Source organism: Panthera tigris, chromosome A3, assembly GCF_018350195.1.
Source record: "Panthera tigris isolate Pti1 chromosome A3, P.tigris_Pti1_mat1.1, whole genome shotgun sequence".
NCBI lineage: Eukaryota > Metazoa > Chordata > Mammalia > Carnivora > Felidae > Panthera > Panthera tigris.
In genome coordinates this window covers 34,909,761-34,924,597 of record NC_056662.1, presented here as the reverse complement: position 1 = coordinate 34,924,597, position 14,837 = coordinate 34,909,761, and the positions used below count along the sequence as shown (strand labels likewise).

Sequence of the window (14,837 nt, the reverse complement as noted above, 5' to 3'; positions counted from 1 at the left end):
TTATCTTGGATCACCCAAGTGGGCCCTAAATGCAATCTTAAGTGTCCTCATAAAAGGGAGGAAGAGGGAGATTTAACACACAGAAGATGAAGCAATGTGACCACAAAGGCAAAGACTAGAGAGATGCCACCACAAGCCAAGGAGTGTTGAAGGAAAAAGTCTCAACAGGAAGTTGAAAGGGTCAAGGGATGGATTCCCCCTTTTGCCTGGATAAAGATGGTCCTGTAAACACCTTCATTTCAGATTTCTGGCCTCCACAACTGTGAGAGAATAAATTTCTGTTGTTTTCAATCACAAGTCTGTGGTAATTTTTTGCAGCAATCCAAGGAAAGGAATAAAGATATTTCTACAGACATCTTTCCCAGGATCCAATGGTCTTTTAACAAATTTGCACCTCTGCAATAAATACAAATTTGAAATAAACCTTGCAGCTTGCCCCAAAGCAATCAAGTCAGTCTCCATTTTTTTGTTTCTATTTGTGGACAAATGAATTCAGTGCTTCAACAATGAATCACTTGCTTTCACATAACATACAGCTCTCAAACAAAAATGCACCATGGCTCAGATACGAATTTCCTGAAGTATAACTTTTACCTTTAACCTTATGACAAAAATATTCTATTAAGAATTGGTTGCTTCCCTATCCAACCATACAAATCTCACTAAACCAAATAACCCATGACCTTAAGTGACCCCATGATCAGAACAACTAAAGCTGCTTTCCAGAACACCGAGGGTTAGGATAAAATTTCCACTGACTTAAAGTCAATTAGTGACTATCAAGCACATGTCAATGTCTTGCTCTTCAATCTTTAAATAAGATATCCTTATATTTCTAAAAACAGATGGACAGCTATATCAGATCACCCAGAGCTTTTGTTCTTTATTTTTTTTTATTAAAATTTTTCAATGTTTATTTCTTGAGAGAAAGAGAGACAGAGTGTGAGTGGAGGAGGGGCAGAGAGAAAGGGAGGCACAGAATCTGAAGCAGGCTACAGGCTCTGAGCTGTCAGCACAGAGCCCGATACGGGGCTGGAACACACGAACTGTGAGATCATGACCTGAGCCAAAGTCAGACACTTAACTGACTGAGCGACCTAATCACCCAGAGTTTTTGAATAAATGGCTTTCCTTAAAATGAGAATCTGACACTGATATATTGCATCATTAATGACAATTTTCCCCTTTTGCTAAAAATACCTCCGTTTTCATCAAGCCATTAGGTAGCATTTTCAAAAAGCATGTAAAGGCTGCAGGATTCAGAAAATGATAATAGGCAATGCTGTTGAGGGTTGGGGGTAAAGGCATTCTTGATAGTTTGGTGAAAAACTAATTTGCAATCCATTTCTATAGGCTTGAAATGTCCATACTCTTTGATCTAGTAATCCTACCAGTAAGATTTATCCTACATAAATGCATACAAAATCCATGCACAAAGATACTGTGATGCTGCTAGTGGCAGAAAAATAGTTTCTTTATATAAGTATCACTAAGCAATTGGTTAAATACACTACAGTATTTCAATATTCTGTACTCATTAAAAATAATGCTTCGAATGAATAGTTGTTTGCTGAACAACAGCAAGTTTAGAAGAGTTTCTAAAAACAGTCACAACTCAAACAAATATAAATGCTCTCAACATATTATTAAGGAGGTAAAAAAGCTGGTTACAAAATTGTATCCAAGAATGATCCCAATTTTTATGTGTTATATACAGCTTACACACACACACACACACACACACACATTTTTTAACAAGAGAAAAAGATTAGCAAAACATATACAAAACACAAATAGTAGTTATGTCTTGGTGATAGAAGTTTAGGTGATATTTTAATACTTCCTGTGTTTTAAAATACTTATAGTGACTATAAATTTTTGTATTCAGGAAAAAAATGTTTGCTAAAGAAAAAAAGACATTAAATGTCTTTTCTTCATATAGATCCATGTTTTCCACCAGAATTCCTGGTAAGAACAAAGAGCAGGAAGAAACTAATAAATAAAACTGTGAAGTGTTCTTTTTGACATTTAAAACCTTGACTGCACATTGGGACCCTTCACACACCAATTATGACCGGTTCTTAGGAAGGAGTTACTTAGTAATACTGATTAAAACTTGGGCATTATGTCTAAAATTTCTACTCTACTTATCTTTGGAAGTGAAACAGATTATGGTTATGCTGGATTTAGTCTTTAATGAACTCTGAACTATAAAAATAAAAACATAAGGCCATTGCCATGAATCTACAAAATTTATCATAAATATATAATAAATTGGTTTATCGATAAAGTGCCACCTGATTCAAAATAATTCCTGGAGTTTATAAAACACACAAACTGAATAGAAATAAAATGAGAACAGCAAACATCTGGTCTTTGTCTCTATTTCCCCCTGCTCAACATTAATCATAAAAGGCAAACATAACTTTCTTAAAATTAATAATTATAAAATAGATTAATAAAAATACTAAGATGAATTTCCTTTACGTTTTTTATTTTAGAGAGAGAGAGTACAAGTTGAGGAGAGGGGCAGAGGTGGTAGAGACAGAGAGAGAAAATCTTAAGCAGGCTCCACACTCAGTCAGCACAGAGCCTAACAGGGGGCTCAATCCCCTGAACTGTAAGATCTTGATCTGAGCCAATATCAAGAGTCAGACGTTCAACTGACTGAGCCACCCAGGCACCCCAAAAATGAACTGCCTTTATAAATGTATTAGGTGATATTTATAATATTATATGCATCATTATTTTTAAGAATTTTATAAAAAATCTAGAAGATGTTTGTTTATCTGGGGTATTTAAGAGTGGCTTAATTTGAATATAATGAATAATTGTTAACATATAATTCAGTCTGTAATGACCAATTTTCAAATAAATCAGCATATGATGAAGTATATAGTTTTCCAAGAAAAGAACTGGTTTCAAAAGACTGTTTGGATATTGGTTGCTTGCCTACAACAATTTCCTTGAAAATGACATCTGAGTTCATGTGCCAGCCTCCCAAGAGCCCTTGAATAGGGTGAGTGTTCAAACTGTATTAAAAGTAGTTGTCTATGACTGGGGTTCTCTGACCTGTTGATGCCTTGCTACTCACCTCTTTCCACACAGTTAATTCCCATTGAAGGGCTCAACTTTAGGGAGCCCTTTAAAGATGCCCATCTTTAGGGAGCAACCTTGTGGGGAAAAGGACTCAGTGGCAGAAGCTAAGAGCTCTAGGGACTGTGGTTTCCTATTTCTAAATGTTTAGGGAGTCCCTGGCTTACTAGTATTTTGATCTTTCAGAAGAAAAGATATAATTTGCAGATTAATGATATTTATTTACAGTTGAATCATAGACATGGCTTCTAAAAAAGAAATTTTTGTTTGATAAGAAAAATAAATCACCTTCTATAATATGAAAATATGTAGTGTGTGGTAGGAACCTGGGATAAGGAAGATATAAATTAACTTCAAATCTGTTTTAGTAAGACTTTTCTTTTATACATGCTGTAAAAATTCTGCGAAGTAAAGGCATTTTATTTCTTTTGTGCCTCTGAAATAGAGTACCTGTTTTTAATGACTAAGGGGTTATAGCAAACAGCAAAAGTTTTTTTTTTACTACTGAGTATGTAAGATAAACAGAATTAACCTAATCAGCCCTGAGAATTATAGCAGTCCCAAGAAATAAAATAATTAGGCAAATGTGAAATACTTATAAACAAGGACTGGGCTTTTTTCCCCCTTGCTTTCTCACAAGTGAAAGAATGCGTCTCTCTTTTCAAGACCAGAACTAACAGAATATATGGTGGTGTATAGAGTTTACCCTTACAGCCTCTCCCTTAGTAGCAGGTATTAGTCACACGCAACAATGTTTCAAAAGAGTTCAGCCCTCCTCACTCCCACAATAAGGGCCCTGATAAGGTCTGAGGAATAGAAAACAAAAAAAGATGGCAATATGATAGAATAAGTACTTTAGGTACGTTTAGATGGAGCTCAAACATAAATTCTACAAACAGCAGTCTCTCTTGGATCTTATTCATGGTGTTCTTGATTGTGCAGCTAAGGTAGTAGTCTATAGTTTTGTGCTTCCAGTCCAGGGGCTCCAGGGAGGGAACTAGGAGAATGGGGGTTTGGATTGACCTTTCCCTCAGGCTTAGTTTCTTCTTAACTAGAACACTCTTTAAACTACTGATGATAATATCTGGATAGCCAAGGTGGGGACTCAAGTCTCTTGGGGACTAAGGCAGGAGCATAGTGAAAAGACCAGAGAAGGCTTAGGTCACATGGACTTGCCTTAGATCAGTGGTTCTCAAAGTGTGGTACCCAGTCAGTAAACATCGTCTGGGAATTTATTAGAATGCAAAATCTCAGGCCCCACCCAGACCTTCTGAATTGGAAAATCTGGGGTGGGGCCCAAAAATCCATGCTGTGTCCAGCAGGCCAGGTGATTCTGATGTCAGGTGAAGTTTGAGAACAACTGCCTTATATCAAGTCCTCACCAAAAGGAAAAAGGTGAAGAAAGAAAGAGAAGAGAAGAGAAGACAAGAGGAGAAAACAGGATCTTTTGATCTTAATCTATGGCCCAGACTAGCTCACTGAGCAAGAGACCTGCTAGGCATTTGGGAATGAAGCTCAGGTAAGAAATAAAGATAGTCCATTTTCCTAGAATGCACACTTCTCTTCAGAAGGCCTTGCAAATCAAGGATATGGAAATTCTGGGTCCCGGTACTCACATTCCCACCAAGATCAAGAGTAGATACCAAGCTGGCCTTAAGTAAATGGGTAATTTCTACAACCATTTCTTTCAAGCTTCATCCTTAAGGGTTAAGTCTCAAGAAACCAGTTCAGGGTGACAGGTGACGTGAAGAAAGCAAACAAAGGGTGATATAACCCAAAACTCAACTATTTATTTAATTTACAATGTAGATTTATTTAATCTACAGCTATTTATTTAATCTACAACATAGACAGTGAAGCCACCTACCAAATAACTTTAAATATTTCCTTCTTCTGGCCCAAACCTTTATGGTCCCTGATAACTGCAAACTATAAGTGCTAGTATTTCTCTTAAAAACTCAGAAGAAATATTGGGGAAATAAAGATTCACCCAGAAAACTCAATCTTTAAGAAGCTGCAACGAACAAAACTGCTGAGGAGGAAGATCACATTAAAACGTGAGGGTTCTAGGGATGCCTGGGTGGCTTAGTCAGTTAAGTGTCTGACTCTGGATCTCAGCTCAAGTCTCAATCTCAGGGTCATGAGTTCGAACCCCATGTTAGGCTCCACGCTGGGTGTGAAGCCTACTTAAAAAAACAAAAAACAAAACAAAAAACAACCAAGAACAACAACAACAACAACAAAACAATACAACTTGAGGATTCTAGAATAAACATGCCTGTAGCTGCACTGAAAAGCAGGGTCATTTCAAAAAACTCAAAAAGTATCAGTTTGCCACTTACATTCTTCACTGGATTTATGAGACTTAACTCATTGCCCCAAATATACTGAGCCCTTTGCATCTTTCTCTTCCCTTTCCATGCCTGAACCTCATTTTTTATGTTTTTTTGTTTGAGAGAGAATGGGTGAGCAAGAGGAGGTGCGTAGAGGAGAGAGCTCCCAAACAAACCTAAAAATAACCAAGGCCAAGGCCAATAAAGTCTTTTCCTGTTACCCAAATGCACATGTCAGTTCCATTTTTGCGTGCACCTGCCCTTTTCTCCAAGATCCTGAAATTCTGTTCCCAGGCTCCTGTTCCCAACTCATACCCTGCTCTCCCCCTGACCCCCCATTGGTGCCCAATTGGAACTCAGTCTGTAGAATGAGTTTCCGTTCTTCACCTGGTTCTGCAGCTGGTTGAGCCTATGAATCACTTCTTGGCTGACTGTACATCCTAACCTCACCTCTGCTGGGTCCCCTCCTTAAGCTGTGACCTCTGAGGTCAGCTTGAGGATGGCTCAGATTGGCACCTGGGTCCTCAAAGGTGGGGACGCACCCTAGACATGTTCTCAGGGGGTATGTGGTTTTCTTTTCTTTTTTTTTTAATTTTTTAACATTTATTCATTTTTGAAAGGCAGAGAGAAACAGAGCTTGAACGGGGGAGGGGCAGAGAGAGAGGGAGACACAGAAACAGAAGCAGGCTCCAGGCTCTGAGCTGTCAGCACAGAGCCTGACGCGGGGCTCGAACTCACAGACCATGAGATCATGACCTGAGCCGAAGTCGGCTGCTTAACCGACTGAGCCACCCAGGTGCCCCTGTGGTTTTCTTTTCCACAGAGCTTGCCTCTTTAGAGGAAACCCTACCCCACTGCTCATAAGGTCCTTCTCTCTCTTATGCCCAGTCCTCCATACTTTGCCCTTCATTTGCCCTTGGACTGGCTCTGCCATAATTACTAGGCAAAGCATCACCGATATGAATCATACATGTCAAGAAAAAAAAAAAAAAGGTCTCTTTAGAGGTTTCACCTTGCCTTGATTATCTGAGTGTTTCAAAGGAAAGATTTTTATTTTATCCTTGCTTGAATAATCTATCTGAATGTTGCCTCAGGCAGGTGTATGGGATAAGTCTGAGGACTGCAAGACAGGACTTCACAAAAACAGGGCAACTGCTTTGGACTAGGAGCAGGTGCCAATTCAAAGGCTTGAGAAATCCTTTATTTTAAAAACTATTTTCCTATTAAAATAAACACAGAGACAACGAGCTCTTAAATTTAATCAAGATTCCTGATATTTAAGTGTTCTCCAAGCAAATTTATAAATAGGCCTTTGCTATTATTACACAGGAGTCAGAAGAAGAGGATAAAGCCTAGGACTGTGCATATTGGAGTGGAGTCCAGACCATAAAAGGAGAAAATATGTTTCCTTAGGTTTTGAGCTAAAAGGTACCCAAATTTAACAGCTTTTATAATATTCACACACACAGAGGTACTACCCGACTTGAAAATAAGCTGTGGTCAAAGAGATTTAATCCGAATAAACTCAAATCTCACACAAATTCAATGACCTCCTTACTTACATGTTCAAAACTGTTCCATCTCCACTCTTCAAATGCTTAAACTAAGGACAGAGATGAAACTCCTAGAGATAGTGAGAAAAACAGTTACTTGGAATTTAAGGTTTTAGAAGATTGATTTTTTTTCTATTTGTGCAAATTCTTTCAAAGACCCACAAACCTTTCTTCTTTGTTTTTTATGCAATTTTTATATAAGAAGTCTGAAAGGAAAAGGAAGCAAAAATCTCTAATCTCAGTTCATTTGTGAGAGAACGGTCATACTTTCAGGATTTTGGTTTCCTTTTTTCCAGATGTGGTGTCATAATTAGCCATGATCTCCAACGAGGCAGAAAACTTACCGTGTGTTGGTTTCTGTAAGTGAGAGGGCACATAGAAACTACTATTCCTCAGGGGCACTCGGGTGGCTCAGTCGGTAGATCATGCCACTCTTGATCTCAGGATCGTGAGTTCGAGCCCCACATTGGATGTCAAGTTTACTTAGAAAAACAAAAAAATACAAAAAACCAAACTATGTGTACGTATTAGAACATACACTGTCTTGGCTTTGTCTGATAGGTCAGCAGGGATTGAACGCTTCATGTTTCACTGCCATTCACCAGCACCAATGTTCACACCACTTGAAACAGGTCTTCTAATAGGTCTTCTAATTAGTATGATCCAAATTTTATGGTTAAGTAATTTGGCCACACCCGAAAAACTGGGTCTGACTTGAATTATAGATTTCATTACTTCCACAATCAATATTAAATTAATAGCACCTGTATAGCCTGTGGGTCTAGAAAGAGCAGGGTGGTCAGAAATGGATGACCTGGATTCCGGTCCTGTCTCTGCCCCAACTAGCTGCGTGTCCTTGAGGAAGCCCCTAGGCTCTCAGAGCCTTCATTTCCTTGCCTGTAAGGAGACTCAAACAGTCTCAGGGGCTGAAGCAGTCATTTTTCTGAACCCTTCTAGCTCCAGTTGGTTTGACTAAACATTACTTGGGCTTCAAATAAATGTAGATGTTATTTAAAAGCCATGTATGTCCTCCTGAAATAGATTTTATTTCCCAAAATTAAAGCCACATTCAAATGGCTCCAAATAAGATTAAAAACAATGTATTATTATTGTGTATTGAAGAGCAACTGACAAGGTAATGACACGGTGACATTTCTAGAACAGCTCTTCAGTAGCAAAGCAGACTTTAAAGATGCCAAATGCTTGCCCAATTCTGGTAAGGTCAACGGCCTTCAAATAATTGTTCCTTTCATACGATGTGTGCTTTTACTGGATTATTTTAAAATGTGTTTGCTTCCATTGCTTATATAGAAACTGAAAAACATCCCTCACTCTCACAAAGCCCAGAGGCAATGGGAAGGAGATCAGAGGTCAGAGAAGTAGGATGTGAAGCAATTCCCAAGGGTTCATGTTGTATTTTATTTTAGCAAATGTCTCCAACTTCTAATTCAAGCCATATCAGCAGGCTGGGAAAAAGAGCAAAAACGGAGCTCCTTGAATGAAATTCCCTGCCCCTTTGTTAGACAAACCCTCGGATTCCACCCCCTCCCCCCCCACCCCGTGTCCACACTAATAAGCAAAATTGCTGAAAATCATTTGGGCCCATGTGTCTGCAATCAATTATTTTGTTTCTTAAGGGGTAAAGTTTGACCCAGCATATTTTAAAATGCTACAAGATTTCAGGCAAGTTTCAAAGACACCAGGAAGAAGTCAACAGCCTGACCCACGGAGGAGGAAAATGACATTCTCATTAGGCAAGAGAAGAGGACGTCCTTAAGTAATGAGATATGAACGCAGCTCCTGTCACAACTCAGCTCTGAATGCAGGTGCTGGGGGCTAACGTGCTGACCCGCCAAGCTTCACAAAGCTCTCAAAATAAGGGCGCTGGACATCCATGTGATAGTTACATTTTACCAAGTACGTTCACAAACTCTCTAAGTTGGAAATCATAACTCAAATGCAGAGTGTGGAAAGTGGAGCTCAGAAAGCTTAGATTGTCTCAAATTATGGTTAAGAACTAGCACTTAAGCCTTTTGATTTTAAACTCTCACTGTCTGACCTTGATCCTCATGATGAAAGTTCCTTAAATTCAGTAAAACATTTTGAATATATGGCCTCCAACCCAAATGAGGGAAAGTCATCTCTTCTTGGGATTGTATTTAATAAGATATTTTAATAAGAAGTACTTCAACCAAAACTAAGGACCACCTCCATAAAGGAGATGCCTATATTTCTGTCAATATCCAACTTCTCATTTCAAATTCACCCCACACAGATCCTTGTTACTCCAGCTTCCAAATCAGGAGATATTTTTGGTTATCTAAAAGAAAATGGAATTCAAGTTTCTTGCATTTATTTTTAAATGTTTTCATAATTTCCACTTTAAAAAGATCACTGTTATCTTTAATGCTTAGCTCTGTTTTTAGAGTCTTTTAAATGTGATAGAGAAAACTTAGTATTATCAAAACATCAAGATCTAACCACTTAGTCCATGACATTAGTTGGCCTACAGCGCTATTTTGGAATATTTGTGGTGGGCATTTTAATAAAATTTATGTGGTTGCCTATGCTTTACTCAAATAAAATCACAAGTGTGACTAAGCCATGATAAATATTTTTATTTTTCTTCTGCCCTAATTGAAACCAACCCTCGAGGCAAAACGGGAAAGGAAATAGGATTCAATTATGGCCATTACATGAATGAGTTAAATCAGGTTTTGTGGACAAAACATCTGAAGTTTAAAAGACAGGAACACTTATCATTAAGGCATATGTTGGCCATCTATGTCACACACTCCCATGGCCAATTTTCTGTAAATAGTAAAAATAAGCTGTGCTCCATATGACCATTTCCTAACTATCAATTCTCTGTAAGTATTTTAAAATATGAAATCCATGTTAAATATTCTGTCCAAAATGACGTTTGAGAAGCTGGACTTTTAAGGCTTTACATGCAGTATCCTTATCTCGTTCCTGAGATTTCTTAATCTCTGTAGAATTTAACCTCTACCATCACCCTATAGTCAACTCATCCTGGTTTCCCACTTTTGTCCTCCATCCTTGTTTGTTCTCATTCTCCCTCCTGTGGTGATCCTGCAATATCACTGTTCTTTGGTCCTCTCCAGAATTCCACTCCTCATTTTCAGTTGCCTCCTGCGACATCTCCACCAGCACTCCTAGCACTTTAGATGTCCTGATATGTCCCAGCTGAGCTCACTACTACAAAACGATTGCTTGGAAGAATGAGTCAAACTATCAAGATCCATGTAAGAGTAATCAACACAAAGATCTTCATGTTGGTTAAACAACAACAACAAGAACAACAAACCTACAGGACCAAATTTAAAAAAAAAGCCGACATAAGAAACAACAGGTTTTGGCAAGGATACAGAGAAAAAAGAACCCTCATGCACTGTTGGTGGAAATGCAAACCAGTGCAGCCATTGTGGAAAATGGGTAAAAAGAGAACTACCCTTCAATCCAGTAACTGCACTATAGGTATTTATTCAAAGAACACAGAAACAGTAATTCAAAAAGATACATGCACCCCTATGTTTATAGCAGTATTATTTATAATAGCCAAATGCAGCTCAAGTGTCCATCTATTGATGAGTGGATAAAGAAGATGTGTGGGATATGTGTATGTGTGGGGTGTGTGTGTGTGTGTGTGTGTGTGTGTGTGTGTGTGTCAGATGGAATATTATTCAGCCATAAAAAATAATGAAATCTTGCCTTTTGCAGTGATATAGATAGAGCTACAGAGTAAAATATTAAGCAAAATAAGTCAGTCAAAGAAAGACAAATACCATATGATTTCACTCATATGTGGAATTTAAGAGACAAAACAAATGAGCAAAGGGAAAAAGAGAGACATGCCAAGAAACAGACTTTTAACTATAGAGAACTGATGGTCACCAGAGGGGGGTTAGGTAGAGGAATGGGTTAAATAGGTGATGGGGATTAAGGAGTGCACTTGTCATGATGAGGACTTACGTAATGTAGGGAGTTGCTGAATCACTTTATTGTACACCTGAAACTAACATAACACTCTTTATTAAATAATGAATTAAAAACTTCTAAAAACTGGCTTTTTTATATGAAAACCATCTGAACTTTCAGTGAACGACAGTCTTCATGAGCTAATAGTAAAGAAGTCATTGTTTGTACCCTAATGGGATTTGGGAAAGACAAGAAATCGATGAATGGCTAGAACAATCTCAGCAAACTCTCTCAGATCCTGCCACTGCTTTGCACTATTTTGTAAATCCAATGTCACAATTTTAAGAAGCATATCAACAAAACAGAGGAGTTGGTGAAGGAAGTCATGCCATTTAAGCAACAATTAATAAAAGAAGTTTCCAGAGATTTCAGAGTCAATCTAAGCTCTTCCTATAACTGGGTGGGAACAGAAGGCAAGAACCGGTGAACTGGGCTGAGTCCCACAGCCCTACTGATGGAGCTGGGAAAGAACAATGACCATGAACTGCTGGTCCAATACCAATGTGATCCCCATTCTGACAGATGGCATGTATTGAAACTCACTCATATGGAAGACGGAGTAATAGAGATATTCTGTGTTCATTCAGAGGAAAAACTATGTACCAAAGATTAGTGGTCTTAGGAAATGGGAACCCTCTTGCACTGTTGGTGGGAATGCAAACTGGTGCAGCCATTCTGGAAAACAGTGTGGAGGTTCCTCAAAACATTAAAAATAGAACTACCCTACGACCCAGCAATTGCACTACTAGGAATTTATCCAAAAGATACAGGAGTACTGATTCATAGGGGCACGTGAACCCCAATGTTTATAGCAGTGCTTTCAACAATAGCCAAATTATGGGAAGAGCCTAAATGTCCATCAACTGATTAATCGATAAAGAAGATGTGGTTTATATATAAAATGGAATACTACTTGGCAATGAGAAAGAATGAAATTCTGCCATTTTCAGCAACATGGATGGAACTGGACAGTGTTATGCTAAGTGAAATAAGTCAGTCAGAGGAAGACAGGTATCATATGTTTTCATTCATATGTGGAACTTGAGAAATTTAACAGAAGACCATGGGGGAAGGGAAGGGGAAAAAATAGTTACAGAGAGAGAGGCAAACCCTAAGAGACTCTTGAATACAGAGAACAAACTGAGGGTTGATGGGGGGTGGTAGGGGAGAAGGGAAAATGGGCGATGGGCATTGAGGAGAGCACTTGTTGGGGTGAGCACTGGGCGTTGTATGTAAGTGATGAATTGCAGGAATCTACCCCCAAAACCAAGAGCACACTATATACACTGTATGTTAGTCAACTTGACAATAACATATATTTTGAAAAAAAGGAATGTAACTTTAAATCAGTATCAGGAAAATTATTTAACAATGAAAAGTGTGAATTTTCAGGTTTCAGAGTAGACACTTCTCATCACCTAAGGACTGAGATGTCCCTCTGTTCTTAGAAGTTGTAAAAGGATTGTTGCACTGAGTGAGATGGGAATAATTGCCCTCTAATGACTTTTCAGAAAATAAAGTAGGGTTAGTCCATCTTTAGATCTTATCAGCCCTTTTCCAGATTCTTCTGACCCAAAGTAGTCTGAGCATTCTCTCAACTCAAGTATGCAGTGAAATGCTTTCTGATGTTTATTCTGTATACGAATATTGGTTAAAATTCAAGTGATAAACAGATACAGAATGATTGGGAAATGCTTGTACAATTTTGTATTTGCAAATAGTCTTGGAACTAATAAAAAACACAACTTTCTACTTAAACAGCCATCATCTTGTCTTTGATTTGCGAACTTGAAAGAGTCTTGCAAGAGCCAAGCCATCAAAAAGACCACAGAAAGCAGTTTAGAAAACAATGATTCACAGTGACTACACTTAATTAAGACTTTTTCCACCCTAAACTAGAACAAAATATATTATAAAGCCCAAGCTACAGGCTTCTGATTTTGGTCATTTTTGGTCATTCGTATGCCAGTCTCTGGGAAACAAAGAATTTCAATTTCAGGATACTGGCCAACATTTCAATTTTGAGAAGGTGCAGTTTGCTTGCCAAACATCCATCACTTTAATTTTATAAACTGGTACGCTATTCTTACTCAACACTTGTCATAAAACCATCGTACACTGCTTTGCTAAGCAGCAGCTATGTGTGACGCCCAATTGTATTTTCAATATTAAATACCTGAAACTTATGGGTGAAATTTTCTACCTTGTTTATTTTTTTTTTTAACGTTTATTTATTTTTGAGACAAAGAGAGACACAGCATGAACGGGGGAGGGGCAGAGAGAGAGGGAGACACAGAATCGGAAGCAGGCTCCAGGCTCTGAGCCATCAGCCCAGAGCCTGACGCGGGGCTCGAACTCGCGGACCGCGAGATCGTGACCTGAGCTGAAGTCGGACGCTTAACCGACTGAGCCACCCAGGCACCCTGTTTACTTCTTTTAAACAGCATGGAGACTATTAGAATTATCAAGACAACTGGTACATCAGCAACAGGTAAATGACACTGGTGCAAAGGGAAAACATGTCTTTGAAAATTCTGTATCTGTTCTCTAGTTTAAATTATTCAAATCACTGTTTGGCTAAAGGGAAAGAAAAACACAAGGGATCTGAAGAAATGAGATAGAAGATAAACCACGAAATGCAGATAAATCATGCATAATCTCATTCAAGAAAGTTCCCCTCTCTCCTGCAGTTTATATCACAAAGTAATTTTATTAAGGTTTTATGGAAAGGTCACTATTGCATTTCTGCAATATTAAAAACTATTTTAGCATACAGAAATCCTACATAAGCCTGAAATATTAGTTCAAGACTAAGTTTATTAAGGTTTTGGCATGGTTCAATATTAACGTTCTCCCAACATTACAACCATTTCAAATCAGATAAACAGTAGGATATAAAACCATGGTTCATAAAAATAAAATAGCATCATTACATATTAGTTCTTGAAGATTAGCTTTAAATATATTCTAAACCTGTGAAGCAGCTTATCAGAACAGTTCATTGTGCACTGACGCTTTCATTTCACAAAGGAATCAGTCACAAACACAGTTAAGGCCTGGGTAGCATTTATCAAAGTAAATTGGTATTTTTAAGACAAATTCTAATTCAAGTGCCAATAATAATGTGAGTTATCCTCCTAGTCCCTTCTGTCTCCTAATATTTTCATCTATGAATGCCTGATGATTAATCAGAGAAAATCTTTTAGGTCTGTACCTGAGTCAGGTGAGTCTGCTGCCTTAAGTTCTTTAACTCCTATATTTCAGGGAAGGTGTAAGTTTTATCTGATATAATCAAACAGCAGAAGCCCGTTCTCCAGCAGTGTGTGAAATTACTGTCAGAGTTTTTGGTTTTTTTTTTTTTTTAATAAAATATTCATTGGTAACAAACACATTGGAAAATGATGATGCTCCCTGGTGAGTGAAAAGCACTCCCTGAAATTTACAGAGCACCCACAGTTTCACCAGATGCCCCATAAGTAGAGTCATTCTTTGACTCCAGGCATAAGATTGAAGACATCACTTGGCCCACAGCTCTGTGCCCAGGAAGATGCTATGGAAGCATTCCTGGTTACATGAATATACAGATTCTAGTGATGGGAAGTGTATACACAGATGCTGAGGGCTCATGAAAACAACCTCTCACTGGACCTCAGGCCCTCCCTTCTATTTAGTTTCCTATAGATTTGAACAGTTGATCTGAATCCTCTCTCTGTGAAGTCATGACTCATGATGACCTCCTTCCCGTAGTCTTAAAGACTTGGGACTCCCACTGCATTTTGTGGCTGTATTTTAAAGTAGATGTAGTACTCCAAGGTGCCTTCATAGTTCTCTGCAAAGCAGTAGATCATATTCCAAA

General features: G+C 38.3%; 1 protein-coding gene across 7 annotated transcripts in view; it reads right to left on the bottom strand.

The window, feature by feature from the left end:
• PLCB4 (phospholipase C beta 4) overlaps positions 1 to 14,837 on the bottom strand; it is a 390,400-nt gene that overhangs the window by 173,063 nt on the left and 202,500 nt on the right. Inside the window, exon 4 of one of the 7 annotated variants that reach the window (XM_042980904.1) lies at positions 6,992 to 7,053. The exons of the other annotated variants lie outside the window; for them this stretch is intronic. The gene's annotated coding sequence lies outside the window, so the exon portion shown is untranslated. The remainder of the gene's footprint in view (positions 1 to 6,991; positions 7,054 to 14,837) is intronic. 7 annotated transcript variants of the gene reach the window in all.